The sequence below is a fragment of the Solanum verrucosum genome, unplaced genomic scaffold (assembly GCF_900185275.1).
Source record: "Solanum verrucosum unplaced genomic scaffold, falcon-dt-bn FXZP01000206.1, whole genome shotgun sequence".
Classification (NCBI taxonomy): domain Eukaryota; kingdom Viridiplantae; phylum Streptophyta; class Magnoliopsida; order Solanales; family Solanaceae; genus Solanum; species Solanum verrucosum.
The window spans coordinates 2757805-2772281 of NW_026020104.1; the positions used below are offsets into that span (position 1 = coordinate 2757805).

Here is a 14477-nt window from a genome sequence, read left to right on the forward strand (position 1 = left end):
TTAGCATTTAGCATTTCAGTAAAACTACTTTTAAATGGAAGCAAAGTCAGTTTTTTTGTTGTTGGGAAGACGCTAAAAATTTCTGCTTCTTAAAAAACCAGAAGCAGAAAATTATTTTTTTCAAGACTAAAATATCCCTTTACATATATACATATTTATCAGTATATCACTTATTAATTAATTAACATATCTCATAAGTTTAGTTAAGTTTCTTTTAAGAATTTTATTTTTTATTTTTAAATAATACATTGTTTATTTTATTTTACGTTTATATATTATATTATATTTTATATATTATAAATTATATTATTTTACCTATTATTTTAGAAGCAGAAAAAAAGGTAGCAACAATAGTTTTGCAAGATTAGAAAAAAGAAAGAAAATAAGAATTGAAGATTTCCGCCTCCCAAAGAAATTTATAATATTGATTGAAAATTTGAATATATAAATTTTAATTTAATAAAAATAAAAATTTGATTAAAACTTTTATAATAGACATGTAAAATAGTCTCTCCTTATAAAATAAGCTTAATATTAAAAGTACATTGATACTTGTTACTTTTTGTAATTTGACTCTCAAAAATATTATTTTTTTTAAAAATAAAATTATTCAAACACAATTTACTTATAAAAAACGTTTTTCAAATTAATTAGTCAAACACAAATTGTTTTTTTAATAAAACATTTTTCTAAATAGCTATTTTAAAAAAGAGCTTTTAAAAATAAGCAATTTTGAGTATCAATGTCAAACAGACTCTAAAGTTAATTTGGTAAACATCAACTCAAACAAACTGTGTCAAATAAATTGAAACCGGAAGGAGTGATATGTTAGTTCAGCCTGGGCATGTGACTCTAAATTCTTTCAAAACGCATCAGCATCACATGTTTATACATCACACGTCGAAAGTTACGCGTCTATTCTTTATCTATATCTATAAGCATTTCCATTTTCCTTGGTTGCTTCTACTATGAAAAAAATTAAAAGTAAGTTCTTTTCTAAATTGGAAAAAAAAAACTCCTCAAGATTATCAAGAACGTAACGCGCGCCGCCCTCTTGTTTAGCTTTCAAGATATGACCCAGTGTGTATCAAGCTGGCGACTGGACGACTCCCCGTCTCATCTAAACCTTGTTCTTAGCTCTCACTCTAATTCCAATAATTCCTTTGTAACTGATGCCCCAGAGTATTTTTCTCTTCCTCTCTCTCTCTCTGTTTTTATCCTTCCATTAGGGTTTTCACCTTTTCGATTCTCTAGGTGACTCAAATTCATAATTTTAGAGGTTTGGAGGTGATGCAACGACAAAGCCAGTAGCCTGCATGAGGGTTCAGTCAAATCCAGTAGAATTTTCTCAAATAGTATATTTATGTTGATAAATTCATTAAATAAGTATAAGTAAAAAATTTGAATAGTTACTATCACTTAAAATCATAATTGTAAAATTCAGAACATAGTTGAAATTCTAACTTCATGATTTTGAGGTGATGAGCGTGCTTAGCATCTGAGTAACCTCTCGTGTCGATTCTTACTCGTTTATTGATTTTTATTTAGCATAAATTCTAGGGTTTAATTAATATTTTATTTTTATTTTTATTGTTATGAAGGATGGATTATGAATTAGCAGAGCTAACATGGGAAAACGGACAGGTAGTGATGCATGGCTTAGGTCCTCCACGCGTGCCTAATAAGCCTTTATCGAGTCCTTCTCCAACAAAATACGCGTGGGACAATAAGCCACATGCTGCTGCAGGTGGCACACTTGAATCCATAGTGAACCAAGCTACTACTGGCATCCCTCATCACCACAACTCCCCCGTGGACGGGGTGGAGATAGAGGGGATGATGATTTCGTGAGTTGGTTTGATGATTGTCTTCCTGAAATTCAGACAACTACGGCCATAGATACTATTGCCGTAGATGCATTACTTCCAACAAGTTCCACTAACACGCCAAACTATAATCAACAAGTGGCCCCATCCACGCACGTTTCCGGGACGGGGATGACCAACAAGTGTTTAGTTGACTGCTCCACACGTGTTGCATCATGCAGTGGTGATGCGGAGTTGGCACGTGTGGGAATAGGATCTAGCTTTGAGGAGATATCGAAAGACTTTGGGATCATTGAGTCTTTCGGGAATGAAGAGGTTAAGAATTTGATTGAATCAATGGTATACCAGGGAAGACATAACAATATGGCTGACCAGACCGTAAGCTGGGGAGACACTATTGAAACAGGAGAGAGAAGTTTGGGTGCGGAAAAAATACTTACCACAACATCTACGGAGTCACCTGAGAACACCTTTAAGCATAGTAAAAGTAAGACCGTGAATAATCATGATTTCATCTCTCATAGCAGAGCTCAAGTAAGTATATGATTTCCTTTTATGCATAGTTACAGTATACTTCCTATGATTCCATGCAGCACAACATAAGTTTATTTAGTAATGTGATTTTTCCTTATAGAACTTAATTGTTATTCTATTAGTAATTAATGTGATGTTTCCTTTTTTTAAGCAACTTTATTTTTTAGAAAATATTTTTAAAATTTTTTGACCAATCAAACATGAAAAGACAATATTTTCAGCCAAACACTACCCTAGTTTCATGTTATTATTATTATTTCACTACCTTAGTATCATGTTATTGTTTCACTACCATAGTTTCAAGTTATTGTTGTATAACCTTTTGTTATTCGAAGTCCACTCCTACTAATTCAATTTTTTCAGACCAAGTAAAAGGGAAAATTGCACTACTCTTAGTCAAAGTTTAAGAGTGAGTTTTTATTGTTCGACTCTAAAAAAGAAATCATAACAATTAAAAATACACAAGAAAATATCCGTTAGTTTAGCTTAACATGAAATAAAAAAAGAAAGAGAGTTTTGAAACTTATAGCAGTTTAAAATAAGTGATAGCATTGTTTGTGGGAGAATAGAATAATTATTACTTTTTAAGTAGTTATTCCTTTTCTTTAGTGAAGTGATATTACTATTTTTTTTAAAGATAGATATGTCAAATTGTTGGATAGTGTATTAAACTTGAGTGTCAACTCACACAAGGAGTCAAAAGATAATGAGGATGAGAAAAAAGGATCCAAAATTTCTTCATTTTCAACAAAAAGGAGCAGAGCTGCTGCTACTCACAACCAGTCTGAACGAGTAAGATGTCACTCTCATGTCTCTCGAAAATACTTTATTTGTTGTAATTTATGTGACACATCTCGAATTTCAAGAGTCAAATAAGACTATTTTTAGTGGCAAATTTTTTATATATTTTTAAATATTTTGAATTGTATTTTTTTTTATGTAGTTTATAAATATATAAATTTCATTTGTAAAAAAAATTTGAAGATTCCATTGAGCAAATTTTTCATTCAAACTTAAACTGTTTGACTCTCAAAAAATGAAATGTGTCACATAAATTAGGACATGAAAAATAACTGTTTTCAATTAATTATAATGATGTAAAAAATGTCTTCTGGCTTGACATCATATATATAATCACAACAAAACTAATTTGAATTTTTTAATTGACTATTGCTTTTTTATTATTACTAGAAAAGAAGAGACAAGATAAACCAAAGGATGAAGACATTGCAGAAGTTCGTTCCAACATCGAGTAAGGTAATGAAATTAAAAAATTAATAATTTTTTCTATCAATAAATTAATTTTGTAGTTTTTTCTCTGTGTTTTACAGTTGTTTGGAACTTTATGTTTCAAGAATATACTTATCTATGTTGCATCAATTTTGTCTTTGCATGATAAATACTCTGCACTTCAGTTCGCTAATTCTCAACCACTATTTCAAATAATTACTCCCTCCGTTTTAAATTTATGTGACATAGTTTGATTTTACATAGAGTTTAAGAAAGAAAGACATTTAAAATTTATGGTTCAAAATAAATCATATATTTTATTTTTGTGTAACTATTAATTATTTCATGAAGAATAAAATAAGCATTTTAAGATTAAATTATTATTTTAAATAACATATTATAATTAATAATTTTACTAAAGCTTGCAAGTGAAAGACATAAAAGTGGGGGAAAAGCTACATCTATCCAATTAACGAAGTGGTGCAAATTGAGGAGCTAGCCAATACGCTAGGGGGCAAATAGGGGAGCTACCCACCATCTACTTGGGCATGCCATTAGGTGCAAAAAGTAAGTCAATAAGCATTTGGAGTGGAGTGATAGAGAAGTGTGAGAAAATATTAGCAAACTGAAAAAGTCAATACTTATCCCGAGGGGGAAGACTTACTATGATCAACAGTGTGCTGGATGCCTTACCAACTTACATGATGTCTGTTTTCCCAGCACCAGCTGGTGTAATCGACAAAATAGAGGTACTCAGAAGAACTTTCTTTTGGCAAGGAAATAAAGATAAAAGGAAGTATCATCTTGTCAAATGGAAAGAAATGAACATAAGCAAGAAGATAGGGGTTGTGGGCATCAGAAACATGAAGTTTCAGAACCAAAGCCTTATGATGAAGTGGTTATGGAAGTTTGCATCTGCTGAGAACTCATTGTGGAAGGAAGTGATTGCTGCAAAATATGGAATGAGGGATAAGTGGATGACAACAAAGGTGACCTCTCCCTATGGGTCTAGTGTATGGAGATCTATCAGTGATCTATGGGATTTGGTGCTAGAAAGATCATATTGTAAGGTGGGAAATGGTAGAAAGGTGGAGTTCTGGATGGACAAATGGTGTGGTCAGGTCCCATTAAGCCAAAGGTTTCCTGACCTCTACGACCTATGTCAAATGCAACAAGCAACTGTAGCCGAATTATGGAATGACCAAGGGTGGAATTTGCACTTCAGGAGGAATTTAAATGATTGGGAGATGTGCAGAATAACTGAGTTTTTGGTTACCCTAGCACAATTTAGTAACCTGTCTGAGGAAGAGGACTCACTGGTGTGGAATGTGGGGAGCAAAGGGTGTTTCACAGTAAATTCAGCATATGAAGATCTCAACACAGTTGGCTTTGAGGAAGTAGAATGGCCTTGGAAGATGATATGGAAAACCAAGATACCCTATAAAGTAAATTGTTTTACTTGGCTGTTAGCTAAGGAGACAGTTTTGACACATGAGAACCTGAACAAAAGAGGCGTTCACCTGTGTTCCAGGTGCTTTTTGTGTGAAGAGCAAGGAGAGACAGTCAACCATCTCTTCTTACACTGCAAGTGGACAACCGACAAATGTTCACCAATATGAGAGAGATTAAATGGGTGAAACCAGGAAGGATCAAAGAGGTTTTGAAGTGCTGGAATAGAGATGGAAATGCAGGAAGAAAGGAGGAGGATGGAAGATGGTCCCATCATGTATATGGTGGACAGTATGGCTAGAGAGGAACCAGAGATGTCATGAAGGAAAGCAGAGCAACATACAAAGACTTAAGCTTAAATGTTTAGCTCTGTATTATTTTTGGTGTAAACAAGTAGTCTTAGATAGCTTAGAAGTAATCAGCACAACTATAGACTGGCTGTAACTTGGTAGGTATAGTATCCTATGTAACTACAACACTTTTGGAGGGGAACTACACTTTTGAGGTAGTATACCTGTGGATAAATATAGACTAACTGTTACTTTTATCAATTTTTTTTTTATAGTAAACTTGTTTCTGTAGTCTCATATAATTCCTTTTTCAATCATTAGCTTTTTATTTAAGTATCAATTATTACATGACATGTCAGATTGAAGAGAGAAGAAAGCGAGATTAGTTCTTGACTCCTTTCATACAAATAACCAACTATTTAAGTATCAATTATTACGTAGTGTGACATGTTGGGTTGAAGAGAGAAGAAGGCGAAATTAGTTCTTGACTCCTTTCAGAAAAATAACCAACTATTTAAGTATCAATTATTACGTAGTGTGACATGTCGGTTGAAGAGAGAAGAAAACGAAATTAGTTCTTGACTCCTTTCAGACAAATAACCAACTATTTAAGTATCAATTATAACGTACTTTGACATATCGGGTTGAAGAGAGAAGAAGGCGAAATTAGTTCTTGACTCCTTTCAGACAAATAACCAACTATTTAAGTATCAATTATTATGTATATATCGTGAGTCGTGACATATCGGGTTGAAGAGAGAAGAAGGCGAAATTAGTTCTTGACTCCTTTCAGAAAAATAACCAACTATTTAAGTATCAATTATTACGTAGTGTGACATGTCGGGTTGAAGAGAGAAGAAGGCAGAATTAGTTCTTCATTCCTTTCAGACAAATAACCAACTATTTAAGTATCAATTATTACGTAGTGTGACATGTCGGGTTGAAGAGAGAAGAAGACGGAATTAGTTCTTGACTCCTTTCAGACAAATAACCAACTATTTAAGTATCAACTATTACGTAATGTGAATGTCAGATTGAAGAGAGAAGAAGAAGAAATTAGTTCTTGACTCCTTTCAGACAAATATCCAACTATTTAAATATCAGTTATTACATATTGTGACATGTCAGATCAAAGAGAGAAGAAGACGAAATTAGTTCTCGACTCCAATTACTAGGGTGAAATAATTTAACATATGGAGATTCCTCTATTGATTGACTGCCTGAATTATTAATACCTTAGTGAGGGTTTAATACTTAGTATTATTCAACCTACTAAGTTTTATCTTATTGTTTAAGCAGACTGATAAGACATCAATGCTAGATGAGGTGATAGAATATTTGAAGCAACTACAAGCTCAAGTTAAAGCCATGAGCATAATGATTCATGTTAACATGCATCCACCCTCTATGATGTTACCAAATATGGCATTCCAACAACAACAACAACAACAGTTTCAAATGTCAATGATGGGAATGGCTAGACCCATAGATGTCAATGCCCTTAGCATCCCCAACATAACAACAATGCCTTCGATTCTCGATGCCACCGCACCCTCTAATTTCAATATGCCTCATATTCCCTCCATTGGAGCTGATCCTTTGGCTTCCTTCATCGCAGCAGCATGCCAATTATCACAGGTACAACAACAAAAATAGCTCATCTTATAACTATTACATCTGTTAAATGTTAGAGATGTTATCTCCTGAATGAAAAGAAAAGAACTATTTGAGTCCATAGAACCCACTATGTCTCTTTCATTTCCTATTCACACCTTTAAAACTCAACAACAGCTGAACTCGTGATTTTGAGGTATGTACATCGTGATTCTCTTACGTTATCATGAAGAGGGCATGATATTACTGTTTGTCAAAAGCATAATATTTTTTGACTGCTATAATAAAATATTGTTAAAGAGAACGTACATTACAAGAGTAGCATAACAATATGGAAAATTGTTTCTGATAAAACATGACGTTATAATTAATGGAATATTATTATAGAAAGATTTGACTATATGTATACTGGTTGGATTATTATGATTTTTAAAAAATAGTTTTCTGTTTAAGGAGAATTTTAACAGGTTTCAAATTCGAAATTTTTTTACAGCCTATGACGATGAATGCTTATAGCAGGATGGAAATATTGTACCAGCAATATCTACAGTCGAATACAAATCATGTCTTTAAAAAATAATGTGTATATCAATGTTCTAAAGTTTGAAAACTTTTTTTTCCTTGATCAATTCCAATAAGATTGACCATGGCTTATTGACAGTTCAACTACTGAATTGGTATTACATTCCAAGAAACTTGATGAAGAAACATAATAGAATATGTAAATATGATTTATTATAGATTCATTCCAGACAAAGTGTACCATAGTATAATATTTTTTTTTCTCTTTTGCTAGTAAATGGAAGTGTGACAGTAAAAATATGAGGATTGTTCATAAATAGATATAATTTGAATCATAATTATCATTAACAATTATAATTTTTCTAATTATGATTCATAATAACAACTTGAGAGAGGAGCGAGAAACGTCAAATTGAGAAAGAGAGAGAGGAGAAATGCTAGATACAGGCTAATACATGTTGTATTTAATACATACGAGCAGAAAAATCTATGGTACCCTGAAAGATGAAGCTCACCCTGGGATTCAGAATCAAGCATCTCTCAACTAATGTCTCAGATTAGCTGTTGGAAGATGTCTTGTACTCAACAAAGAAAAGGAACAAGTGTAGTATCAGTACACAAACTACACTGTATTTGTAAGATCACACAGCCAGTCCAATATATGAATGTAAACATCCACTATAATACAATAACATAGAACAATGCATAACATAACAACAATTATCAACCACATAGACTCTCGGTCACATGTCATGAAACAACAGTAATTGGGTCAACCAATGCATTACATGTCCCATATGATTATAGTGCAAATGTATGGTCCTCTTAGGGAACTACAATTACATACCTGGTCCTTTCACGAAACCACATTCAAGCTGTTAGTGTACTGGCATGGTATCCAAGTTGTCTTAGTGTACCGGCATTGTATCCAAGCAATTCATAGTTAGTGTACCAGTGTGGTACGTGAACCAACCAATAATCACAAAGAATCATGTACAATCACATAGCACAATGAACATAACATCTTGAAAATCACAAGTTCATTGTATGAGATTACCTACATGTTTTCATTTCATATATTTTCTACCATGCATTACACAAATGATACTACAAAATAGTTGACGTGCATACATACATAAACCGAAAACATACAACCATCGCCTACCTCAAATCAAGCCTCTTGAAAACTCTAAATAATCTGAACTTTCCCCTTGCGAAGCGCCTCAGCTAACAATCAATCACTAGTGACCTATAATTTGCCCAGATTGTCAACAAACACTAAGCCTATGCAAAAATATGATCATCTTCCCCAACTTAGGACTCCTTCCCACTGTGGAATAATGTCAAAACCTTCCCCCAATAGCAATAACATAGATTCTAAGGCTTAAGAATCAATACATAAGGTTGAAGAGTCAAATTCTTACCTTCACTGTGAAATCCATGGGAAAACGGGTACTAATCGCCCGAAATTGCCCCTTCTAAGTCCAAGAACTCAAAGTACAGAAAATAGGAGTTTTGGGTTTTTTCTGCTCTAAATCCCAATTCAGTGTGCTATAGCAACAACTAGTCTCACTATAGCGGTCTACACATTGCTATAGTGGGATGCCTTCCGCTATAGCGGCCTCGACGAAACTTCAGAAATTCAAACTCTGGAACAAGGCCATTTTTACAACACAAACTCTTATATTGATGTCCCAACACATATGTCAAGTTCAATTCCGGCAAGTTTACTTATCCGAATTCAATTTCGAAATGTCTTATGGACTCCTTAATGTCTTGGCTACAAGAATATAGCAACAAAATCTTGTGATGACCTGCCTAAATTCTATGTGAGGCTGACCTAGCCGAAAATTTAAGCCACTACCCGGAGAATTTTCTGGTCCAAATTCATTTACTATTTACTTACTCATAATGATCGAGTCAAATCGTTACATATATTTGATACATACAAAGATGATACAATTGATACAGTTAACACTAATATCTTCTTTTTTTCATGTATTCATTCTATTTATCTAAATCAGCCTTTAATTAAATGATGGGCAAGTAACAAATATAAGATACACAAAGTTAGTCAAAGTATGCCAGATTCTTGTAGGATGTGAATTTGGATTGAGATATTTTATGTTGTGGTTTTGTTCAGCCATAAAATTTTGCTATTTCGTCATGAAATTTTGTTCATCCCTAATTTCAGTTATTTCCCTTCTGTTTTAATAATTTTCCCCGTTGCTAATCATTATGAGTTTGACCCTTTTTCTAACTATCCAAATACCACAAAAAAGATAGAAATAAGTGACAGATTAATCTTTTGCTAATTTCAATTAAGAATAATTATATTTTAGTTTATATTAATGATGATTTAATTTGTTTAAATATTTTTCAGTTGCAAATATTCCATCCAATAAGGTAGATGAGAGAGGGAGTGAGGGAAGCGACAAAGAAGAGAGGACATAGAGGGAGGAAAGAGGTGAGCGAAATAGAGATTAAATATTTGCTATAAAATTCCAATTATAAGTGCGTTTGTTACATAATATTTTAAAACTATAGCTATCTATAGTAAATAATGTAGTTATATTTGTTAGATTATATAGTTTTTTCTAAAATGTTATGTGCCTCATAAGCAGTTCAATTTGTTGTCCATGTTTTGGCCCATTATGACAAGAAAAAAATACCAAATTTGCGACCAAATATTTATGACAGGTTCTTCATAAAATTGTGACAGATTTATGACAATTTTATGATGAAATTTTTAATTTTTTTTTACCATTCTATAGATTTTATTCGTTTATCAAATTGCAATACTCGAATCTGTGAGAAACTCTTTGGTCATAAACATTGCTTTTCTTGTGGTGCATTGATCCATTTGTAACACTCTTTATCGATGGAACAATTCAAACTTTTATTGACTTCTTAAGAGGGAATATTCTCAAATTGGCCACTCAAATGGTACCTTGTAGAAAAGATTGGAACTTTAATTTTTTTTTCTTTAGAGTCCAAGGTGGACCTTTCCATCCATGGGTCGATAGTGATTTATTTTTTTGTTTTTTATTCGGTGTTCGATACTGTATTAGAGTCTGATTAATTTAAATCTATGCTGAGTAGAGCCTCATTCGAAGGGTTAATCAAAGATTTTTCTACCCCCCCATAACATGGTCTTCTATTCAGTGTTCGGTACCATATTGAAGTTTGACTAATTTGAATTCGCGCTGGATAGGGCCCCACTCGAAGGGTAATGTGCCTTTCCCAACCAAAATTTTTTCCGTCCCAAAATTTGAACCTGATGCCTCTAATTAATTGAGGAACTGCCCTATTCATTGCTTCACACATGATAATAGTGATTTTGTTTGTGATTGTAGAAACAATCTAAGATATATCCAGTAGTCAAGAGGTTAATTATTAGTCACCTTTATAAAAAAGTAACATTCTTGAATAAGTGTAACGACCTGTTCCCGTCATTATAGAAAAGCCAACGGGAAAATTTTTGGGTCGAAAAACTTTTTCGTAGTAACTTGAAATTTTCCAACATAGTCCAGATTTGAAAGAAATCAGAGTCAGTAAGGTGTAGGGAAATCTGATAACTATTGGGTGATTTAATTATGATTTTGATCACATGAGTAGATAGCTAAGATGTTAAAGAACCCGTACGACTTTACGGAATTAAATTCGGGTGAGTAGAACTCTCGAAACTGATCTTAGCGTGAACGGGTAGTTTCTGAATGTCGTTGGTTGAAGGTGTGTTGTCAAATGGGAGTGTGGAATTCTTAAATTGACTCACTCAGTTTGTGCAAGCCGCTAAGGCGGATTATTCCCGCCAGGGCGGGGCCGCTATTGCGTGGAGAGTACCGCTGTGGCGGGACAGTCACGGTTTAAGTTGGAAATAAACCCCAAAACATTTTATTTTGCAATTTTCATCCTTGATAGTAAGGAGACGAAACCGAGGCGATTCTTGACAGTTTTCCACCTTTCTTAAGGCTAAAGGTAAGGTTTTAACTCCTGAATCTATTTTTCGATCTGTAGATCTTAATCTAATGGGTAATTATCGATGGGGGAGAGTTTTTATCTGGGAATTTTGGTGGAAAAATCCCTAATCTGGGTATGGGGATCAAGGGTTTAACATAGAGTTGATCTTATTGATTATAATCCGGGTAATTAAGTCTTGTATATTGATTCTAGCATTATATTGATTGTTTGTAGAACAAGAACAAGCGGAAAGAATCCGGAAAGGGAAGGATCAAGTTTCTTAGGGGATTCAAGCTTTGTTCGAGGTAGGTGATGGTTGTGATTTCATGATTATGTGATATATGTTTGTTCTTGCTTCATTATAATACGTGTATGTATGCGAATGTTGCATTATTGATCACACTAATTGTAAATGAGGATAGATGAATGATGAATGCCATGAATCATGACTTGATTGTATGATTCTGAGAATGTACTTTGTGATTGTGATTGTGGCTTGTTGAATGGATCGGGTGTTGCGTTCCGACACACTAACTTGGATCGGTTGCCACATTCTGACATAAATATAGGATCGGTTGTCATGTTCCAGCATAAATATTGGATCAGATATTACGTGCTGGTATGCTAACAATTTGGGTTTGGGTTCCATGAGAGGACCATTGACTTGACATAACTGTGTAATTGAGAATTGTGAACCTGATCATTATTCTTAAATGATATTGATATTGTATATGTTCGGTGTATGCATTTTATTATTATGTTGTAATGGCTTATGTATGCTGCACTTAGTGGGATAGTCGCGTGATCCTACTAGTACACTGTGGTTGTGTACTGATACTGCCCTTACTCTTTCTTTGTTGAGTACAGGGCATCTTCAGGCGGCTATTGACAGACCTCTCTTAGAAGATTAGTGACCTTTTCGAACTCAAGGGTGAGCTAGTTCTTCCAGGCTGCTATGAGTTTTCTTTCGTTTAAATTCCATATTTTCGGACTTAGACTTTCTAGTTAGTTATTCCTATGTTAGTTTGGGGTTGTACCCCTTCTTGTTTAGACTTATGGATCTTGTTAGAGTTTTGGTACATTGACTTTTAAGTTCTAGGTATTATTTCCGCAATGTTAGTTTTGGTTGTTAGACTTTTGTTAGAGTTTGTGGGAACTCCTTATCTTTTCCTTAGCATTTAAACTTGCTTCCATAACCGTAAATGCTTTAGTATTTTGATTAAGTTGGTTAGCTAATTAGTATGAATGGTTCTCCCACCAGAGTGTTAGTGTGGGTGCCAATCACGATGGTCTAAGTCGTGAAAAAGTTGGTATCAGAGCTAGGTTCGTTGATCTCGATGTACCAAAAGAAGTCTAGTAGAGTCTTGCGAAACGGTACAGAGATGTATGTACTTTTCTTCGAGAGGCTATAGGACTTTAGGAAATCTCTCTGTTTTCTCTTGTCTCATTTCGTGCTATAACTTGATTCCAATTGGTATCTAACCTCCTTTACTGTTCTATCCGCAGATGGTTAACACTAGGTTCAACGGCGTCAGACCCGTAGCTCCCATCAATGCTCCAGCTGAGGAATCTACAGCGAAAGGTCGCGGTCGAGGCAGGGGTAGAAAAAGAGCTAGGGGTAGAGGCTGAGGAAGGGAAACACCTAATAGGGATGGAGCACCAGTTAGAGATGCTCCCAGAAATGAGGCCCCTCCTGCGCACCATGAAGAGGTAGAAGAGAATGTAGAGCTTGAGGAGGAGGAGAATGTTGGACAAGAGGAAGATGTGCATGCTGAGACTACATGTATTCCTCCTAGAGACCCAATGTTAGCTCAACATATCATGTCGTTCTTGAAATGATTGGTTGGTCCTGGAGTGCTTCCTTCTGTTCAAGCAACTCAAGCTCCTGCCAATCCCCCTATTGCTATCACTGTCCCCAAGGTGGGTGGAAATGGAGGTAATGATGTTTTCTTCCCTCCTTTGTTGGGTCCTGTTATGACTGGTAATGTGCATGAGATGTTCACTGAGTTCTTGAAGTTGAAACCATCTATGTTCTATGGTTCTGAGAGTGAGGATGCATATGAGTTCATCCTATATTGCTATGAAAGGCTTCATAAGTTGGGAATTGTCCATCAACATGGGGTTGAGTTTGTGACTTTTCAGCTTCAAGGTGAGGCTAAGCAGTGGTGGAGAGCTTATGTGGAATGCAAATCTTTAGTTTTACCCCCACTTACTTGGACCTAGTTTCATGCTTTGATTTTAGAGAAGTATGTGCCTCGGACTTAGAGGGATCGTAAGAAGGATGAGTTCATGGCTTTGGAGCAAGGTAGTAGGTATGTCTATGGCTGCTTATGAGGCCAAGTTCCATGCCTTATCTAGATATGCTACTCAATTGGTGACTACTGAGGAGGAGATAATCCGTTTATTTATTAAGGGACTAAATTCTAAGTTGCAAGTAATATCTGTTCATATGACCTCTGCAAGGAAAAACTTCAATGAGGTAACAGACTTTGTGAAGAAAGTGGAGGGGGTGAGGCGAGATGGTCAGGCTAAGGCATTGGCTAAGGAAGACAAAAATTTAGGAAACTTTCAGGGATCTTACTCTAGAGGTTCAGGGAGGTCAACACTTGCAGCCGGGCCAATTCAGTTCGTTATGCCTGCCTCTACAGGTAATTACTCTGGAACTCCACCTCAGAATTTGATTCAGGATAGCCAAGGAGCCGCACCTTTGGCTGGTAGCATGTTATCGTTTGATCGTACATGTTATAACTGTGGCAAACTTGGGCATATGAGGAGAGATTGTCCCCACCCGCGCATGTTAGATTCCGCGCAGCAGCAATCTAGAGCAATGGTACTCGCGTGAAATGGTAATAATGGTCGAGGGCGTCCACAAGGTGGGCAAGGAGGAAATCAGCGAGGCCGCGGAGGTAGGGGAAATGGTAACACAGAAAAAGGTGTAGTGCAGCCACGCAGGGAAGTCGCCCGTCAAGATGATAGGGTTCAGTGTTATGCCTTTTCGGGCAAGAACGAGGCAGAGACGTCTGACGCAGTGATCACATATATTATTCTTGTC

At 35.2% G+C, this 14477-nt stretch overlaps 1 pseudogene; it reads left to right on the forward strand.

The window, feature by feature from the left end:
* The first annotated feature begins 1602 nt into the window (after nt 1–1602).
* LOC125825088 (transcription factor UNE10-like) lies at nt 1603–14267 on the forward strand (annotated as a pseudogene).
* Nucleotides 14268–14477: the final 210 nt, after the last annotated feature.